The sequence below is a fragment of the Melospiza melodia genome, chromosome 2, assembly GCF_035770615.1.
Source record: "Melospiza melodia melodia isolate bMelMel2 chromosome 2, bMelMel2.pri, whole genome shotgun sequence".
NCBI lineage: Eukaryota > Metazoa > Chordata > Aves > Passeriformes > Passerellidae > Melospiza > Melospiza melodia.
In genome coordinates this window covers 97,114,273-97,122,005 of record NC_086195.1, presented here as the reverse complement: position 1 = coordinate 97,122,005, position 7,733 = coordinate 97,114,273, and positions in this window count along the sequence as shown.

Below are 7,733 nucleotides of genomic sequence, written 5' to 3'. Positions count from 1 at the left end.
CTTTATATTTATATATACATATAAACATCTACGTGATATGTAACAAGAATTGTCCGACATTATATAAAAGAGAGGAATATAAACAATTTATTTATTTGCAATTCAGTTTAGAAATAAGCACACTTAACAATTCTACTATTTGAACAACTGAAAATAACACAGAAATTATGATTTTTTTTAATAAATATGGAGAAGTTGCAAAGGAGGAGAAATCACTGGTTTCTTTTTCCATTTATTTCCCCCAAGACAGTTAGAAATTTGAATCCAGAGAGGAAACGGAATTATTCAGATAATTATGTATATATTTTGCATTTTCAGAAGCTCATTGCCTACCATAATCATTTTCTGCTATCAGTTTCTCTGGCTAAAATATCACAACAGAAGAAAGCTCACACATTTAAATAAAAAAAAAATGTTTATTATTGTGTGATTATACATCTACATGTTTTCCCAATTAATTTTTCCCAAGCAAATAATTCAGTTTGCCAAAAGGCTAAGAGTAAAACAAGTGTAATTTACATGAAATGCTTAACTCAGAGTAGGAACAGAAATGCAATAATAATGATCTTCAAATCAAGTGGAACAACAAAGGGCTCTATGCTGGTATCTGTCCTCATTAATATTACTGTGAAACACCTGCAGAAGGCAACGGAGTGCACTGGCATCAAGCTTGCAGGTACACAGCTGCAGGTCGTGACTCAATACGTTGGAAGGTAGAGGCACCCAGAGGATTCTGAAAATGATGGCAAAATGACTATTTTGAAAGGACAAATGCAAAATTCAGGAACTGGATTGTATGTGCTATGATGCAATGAAAACGTTTCATTTAAATAATTTGAAACTTTAACCAATTTCTTGCCTGAAAAGGCTAAAGATGTAGGATTCCACATCCATATGGTAGCATAATATCATAAATACATACATCTGTGTGGTTGTGGGTAAGTGTTTAAGGGAGAAAAAACAAAGGCAATAAACAAGGTAATTTTCAATGAGGATGATCCAAGTATAATCCACTATCTACCTGAAAGAGTCACAGATTTTTATGAGAGAATTGGTGATGTATCTTTTATATTAATATTGAAGAACATGTTAATGAGTTATTATCCTATTTTCTTTTTCCTTCAAATGGAGAATAATACATGGAATGAAATACAATCCTTATTTATTTATTTTTATCCTCTTCAGAGTATTTTAAAAAATCTCAGATAATCTCTAATCTCAAGAAGTCAGCAATAAAGCACATTTTAAGATTACATTGCTGACATTTAAGTATTCTAATTCCTGACTCATCCCATCCTTTGAAGTCTGTGTTTATTTTTCCATAGTTCTTCATTAGGATAAACCAGAACTTCGTGTTCTTGACAGCTCCCTACAAAAATTGTTGATAATCTAAAATTTCAAAGTGTCCTCAGGAAATGCATTTTTCTTTTCCTATCTGATAAAGATGCCAAACCCATCATGTTTTTTATGTTTCTCATAAGATTGTTATATATTAAAGACAAAGGCATTATAATACAACCATAATACATAGATTATATTTTTCCTCATAAATTAAGCTTCAAAATTCAAGACCATATGATCTACTTTCAACATCTTCATATTACTAAATATTGCAGATAACAGAGTAAAGATGCTCATAACATGTACATATATTTCATGACTCAAATATTAATATCTAACTTCATTAAATTTATTTTCAAGATGGGAGGTATATAGGCAAGACTGCCTTTAAATAGTTAACAGAACTGTATCTTAAAAACTTGGCAATGTCAATCCACTGTCACTGCTTTGTGCTATCTTTGGTGAATTAATCCTCACCAAATGAATGAGAGTGGTGTCCATACCTAAATCTTTGTTAAAAAGTGTGAACATTAAGATGGATCAGAAGACTGCAGTAATTATTTGTCTTTCCTTTACTCAGATTTACATTAATTCCAAACATGATCCTGTCACAAAATGCCAGAATTTAATTTAAAGAAAGGATTATACGTAGATTAGCTGTCCTATTTAAGGGGGGGAACAAAAAGTAAAAAGAAACAAAGGGAAGAATGGAAAAAAGCAGCCAGATACACATATGAACAAATTTGGTTATAACACTGTGGAATTATTTTTATTATCTCTGTATAGGGAGTATAGGTATAATAATTAGATACACTGCATTTAAATGCAATTCAAATAGGTTTACAAATAACTGAAATAATTTCTATTCCTATAGATTACAAGAAACTAATAATTTTCAAACTGGTTATGAATGATGAGAATAATGTAAAGAGAAAAAATGAGGAGTATAACAAGGGTGATATTGGCATGGCAAGTATATTATTTGCTTAGTGATATGAGACTGGTTTACTAAAATGTACTTTAGCAGAGTGTGTTAAAATTATGGTACTCAAAAGCATACAACAAGAAATAACATGTGATTCTAATAAAGGATTTTAAAGGGTTTGTTGTGCATTTTTTGGCATATATTTCGTAATGTTTTCCCACTGTACAGAGATACCATTCCATGAATGAACTCAGTTAAGGGTTTCATTTTCACATTTCCTTTAACATTACCTTTCACATTCCAGTTTGTAGGAAAAGACCTTTTTGTTTTAGAGCTGCAAAAGCAATGTTGGAAAGCAAATTATTCTTTAGGTTTGCTGACCTGTCCAAATACAACTGAATTTCTTCTGAAAACATTTATTATATTTAATCCTTTGGGAGCAAATGACTAAAACCATATTAGTTGTACTTTTAATGACTTTATTTAAATTTTAGCTTAGGTTTATGTGGGAGAAGATTATTTCTAAGTTCACCTGGAAATTGTAACCTTGAATTTGTGTTTAGTTCTCAGATGTAGATTTTTCTAATGCAGTTCTATGCTTCAACACTAATCCTATTTTAATTAAAACTGATTTTTTTTCGTTAAAGCCTTTGACTGCAAAATAATTTTTACTTGTTTGTCCTGTGTTTCTGTTTTATTCTATTTGAAGCTTGTTTTATATCAGATACTTAGAAAATCATAGGTGAAAGGGGACTCAACTATTAAGATTGGTATATGGGATGCTGGCAGTATATATGTTTAAATTATATAAAAGAAAGTTTTTAGCTGAAATATCTAAAGATGATCAGCAATTCATAGAAAAATGGAATCATAGACTGGTTTGGAAGGGACATTTACTAGCCATTTAGTGCTGCAATGAGCAAGGACATCTTCAACTGGATCAGGTTGCTCAGAGCCCCATCCAGCCTGTCCTTGAATGTTGCATGGATGAAGCATCCCCCATTACTGTGGGCAGCCCTGTGCCAGTTTTTCACCACTCTCATTGTAAAAAAAGTCTTCCTTATATCTACTTGGAATTGACTCTCCTTCAGTTTAAACCATTATCCCTTCCCTGACTGAGAAGGGGCTTGCTAAACAGTCTGTCCCCATCTTTTTTGTAATCTCCTTCTAAGTACTGGAAGGCTGCTATAAGCTTTACCTGGAGCCTTCTCTTCTCCAGGCTGAACAACACCAACTCATACAGCATTTCCTTATAGGAGTGGTGTTCCATCCCTCTGGTCATTTTTACTAATCTAATAAAGAAGGTAATTCTGGAAATATTTTTAAAACAAAACCCCCCATGCTTTCCTACCTAGTGCTCATTTTTATTTTAATGTAAGAAAATGTTAAATATACATTTTCAAATACATAAGGTTATAATTCAAGTAGAATGTGTACAGAATGGAAAATTCAGACAAAAGTCAATGGAATGTCAGGAATAAAGGGATAATGAGCAGATTTTCTTGTTTATTTTATGAGTAGAAATTTTAATTGTGAATGAATTCTCACTTATTTCTTTGCCTAATGGTCATAATGGACAGGAGCTTCAGCTTTGACCTTCTTTACTAGAGGATGGTGTGAACTTGCCACAGACTAGCACAGATAGAAAATTAGACTACAAACAAAGCTGTTGCTGGAAGTAACATCAGTTGCAGAGATGTTTGAGGTTTTTTTCCTTTTTTTTTCCCTCACAATCCTTGAAACTGCTCAGAATTATTTTTTGTTCTCACTTACAATATGACATTGAAGAGAGGAGTTCTTCTTGGAAAAGAATTTGTGCAGTATGGACACTTTGTGTGATCACTATCAAAAATCCAAGGGGGAGATGTTTGTTTGGCATTTTTAGATTTTTTTTCTTCAGAAATGTACTGTGTGGAATATCAGCTGTGATGCTGGAAGTCTTTATTTCTCCCAAAGTTCAGTCTTCCTGAATTAAGAATACAACATTTCTCAGGCTTGAAAGTTGAAGCGACACAGACATTACCTGTCACTTTGCGAAGTGTCTGTCACTTTGTAGACACCACAGATTTGGTGGGCAGGAAACTTTAGCTAGGTTTCAAGTAAAGAGTTCCTCTACTTGTACCTTTCCTTCCTAATGAGTTTCAGGAGACTGGATCTATTCAAGCTCCAAAAAATGATCCATTGATATGTAATGCCAGTGCTTCTCTGGTTTAAGTTTCTATAATAGTTCTCAGTATACAGGTGTGTGTCTACGGATGGAGTGCCTTAAAGGAGTCCTACTGCAGGAGTATCTCTCTTCCAACCTGAAAGAAAATGGTAATATTCACTGATGTTAGTGACATTAAACACCACTAAATAATGAAACACTAATTGAATGTCCTTTTTGTGCGAGAGAATCATTAGGACTTTGTGCGCTCCTTTTCTTCCTGGCAAATAATAGAATCAATTAACAGTGCAGTTTTGAAAGAAACTATCCAAAAGCTACTATTCTGCAATTATTCATGTGATTAGATACTACTGAGAAGATAGGGTCTTGTGAGAGTGTTTAAAAATTGGATCATAATAAAAGAGTTTAGATTAAATGCTTTGGATATATTACAGAGATATAGTGCATTACAATCAACTACTGATTAGTTTTAAATTTTACTTCTAGATAGCAAACACCACAGAATTTTGGTGATGACATGGACCCAATTTCAGGTCTGTGATCTAAAGCAGAGTACTGCAGATTTATAAGGAGGATTTTACATTTGATGTTACAGAAAGGTGCTCTCTATATAGGGTAATGCTTTCTTCCTAGTTCCTTTACATAACAGCAATTTTAATCCTAAACTTGAGATCAATGTGCTTAAAATTGAAAAAAAAAAAAAGTGACTATGAATAATATCAAATATTTCATTAGTCTTCCTGTTAGTCTAAGGAGAAGAAAAAAACAAAAAGCAAAAAACCAGCAATAATTGTGGAAAAAGGAAAAAAAACCCACATTTTTTTCCCCTGCATTTTAGTTGGCTAAAAAAATTATTATTTTATTTTTTCCTTGCTTTTATTTATGAAAATTCATTGTAAGCATTTTGTGTTGGAAGATTATAAACACTTTGAATGAGAGTAATATATGTTGTAGACTGACATTCTTAAATATCCTGTTGAAGTAAATGAAATGCAGTATGCATATGAAAGAAAGAATATTAATGCTTACTGGTATACCTAATTTACCTATGGTACTGGAGTAACTCTTAATTTCAGTAATATGTGAATCATTCCCTAGTATTCCAGTTCTTAATATGTGAATCATTCCCTAGTATTCCAATTCTCTGAGCTCAGCTAGTCACAAAATGTGAAAACAAAGTGAAGATTAAAAAAAAAAAAAGCACAAATGGAATTTGAAATATGCTTTTATTTTAAAATTCTTGTTATATAACTACTGGCACTATGACGTCGTACTCATCGTGTTTGTGTTGCCTCCAGCCTGAAAGGCTTCTCTGAATCTGACAGTCTTGCAGAGTTTATTTATGTTTCCCCTCAGTGTAATTTGGCTCAACAATACATCTTCATACCTAGCTTGTTGTGCATTGGTTTCTCAGGAAAGAAGAAAAGATCTCCTTAGAGAGGTTTTTGTTTGTTATCCAAGCTTTTATCGATCATATATATGAAAGATCATGTTTCTAATATCTGATGCTGCAAGTCCCTTCTATTGAAAATCTATACTCTTTTATTTAGCTAACATTATTTGTTATTTTCATTTAAGGGTTTGGAAAAATTCTAAAGTATTTTTTATCTCTTCTTAAATGTCTTTAAATACAGAATAGTGGCTAGTCTCCCTTTATTTAATGAGGTTTACTAAAAAATCAGTTTCAAATTAAACTGATCTCCAGTGTGTGAGAAGGAAGTCTCACAAGCTTAGGAAGCTTACCACTCCTTTTACATGTAAAATTTATGTTTCTGGGGAGCTGGCATATGTGTTTTGCTTTCTTCCATTAGATTTCTTTGCCTCATCTATGCTATTACTGGAAAGTAGAGTTCAAGATTTTCTGTCACTTCACTGAATAATAACTCATCCTTGTAACTTTCAATATGTCAAAACAAGAATAAAGCCAGGTAGAGAGGGATAGTGGGAATAGGCAATCCAAATGTAGAATAATTCAGCTTAATTTTTGTAAATAAACAGTCTAAAAAATGAAAAGGAAACCACTGATTCTTCAAATGTCATTTTAATAATATTTTCTGTAATTATCAATTATGTCTCAAAGTTTTCATGAAAGTTCCCTTTTGAATTTACACAAGTAAAAAGGGTATGATACCCTGATGACTAATCAGACATATTTTAAATAGCTGTATTTTCCAATGTCACATAAAAGATAAATTTATTATTAGAAATTTCCTCTGTTTATAATAGAGGTTAAAGACTAGAACAAAAATAACTGGTGTCTATGGAGGATAGCCACAGCAAGTGTGTCTTCTTTTCTGAAGGAAGTACCTTTCAAAATTAGTACTTCCCTTTCCCTTCCCCCCATTTTTCCACTGGTGTTATCATTTCCAAAGGAACTTAGGGTATTTCCAAAAAAACTGTTTTAAATTTTTTTAAATTAATGTTCATACCATTAATATTTCAGACTGTCAGTCTGACAAAATCATAAATATCTAGAATATTAAAGGAACAAGGGGAATAAATCCATATGCTTTCAAATTGCATGAAGACTGTGAAGTTCTTTATATGAAAAAGGCAGATCAATCTTACTTTATCTTATCTAACAGCAACAAAGGTAAGTTACAAAGTGTGTGGCAAAGACATGTAAATTAGCAGCTTGCAATAATTTAGCTTTACAATAACTGTGTCAACCACATAAAATCTTTAAAGTAGTAGGAACAGTTTTAGGAAGACTTCTTGTGGAATTATGATTTACAATTTAAATTTATTCTTTTGGATTAAAAAAAATTGTTTGATTTCAATTTAAGTGTTGTGCTACATGAATATTAATAATATTCTTTTAGAGAAATACACGCAAGCTTAAGAAATCAGATCATTAGGTCATGTAGTCATTTATCTTCATTATGAGAGCAGCAAACACTTGTTTTCTTTTAAAAAGAAAAATTATATACCTACAAACATAAAGTAACCTAGTCTCAATAGGTGATGAAAACTACAGTTTTTGAAACTGAAAGCAGGAAAAAATGTAGAAATATGAAATGGTTTGAATTGGAAGGGACCTTTAAAGATCATCTAGTCCTCCTCCCCTGCCATGGGGCGGGACACCTGCCACTACATTAGATTGCTCAAAGCCTCATCCAACCTGATCTTGAATATTTCCAGTGGTGGGGAACCCACAACTTCTCTGGGCAACCTTTTCCTGCATCTCATGACACTCATCATATTTTTTCCATAATTTCTAATCTAAGTCTATTCTCTATCAATGGATTAAAACTATTGTCCCTTGTGTCCCTACAGGCCCTGGTAAAAATGGTGTGTGTT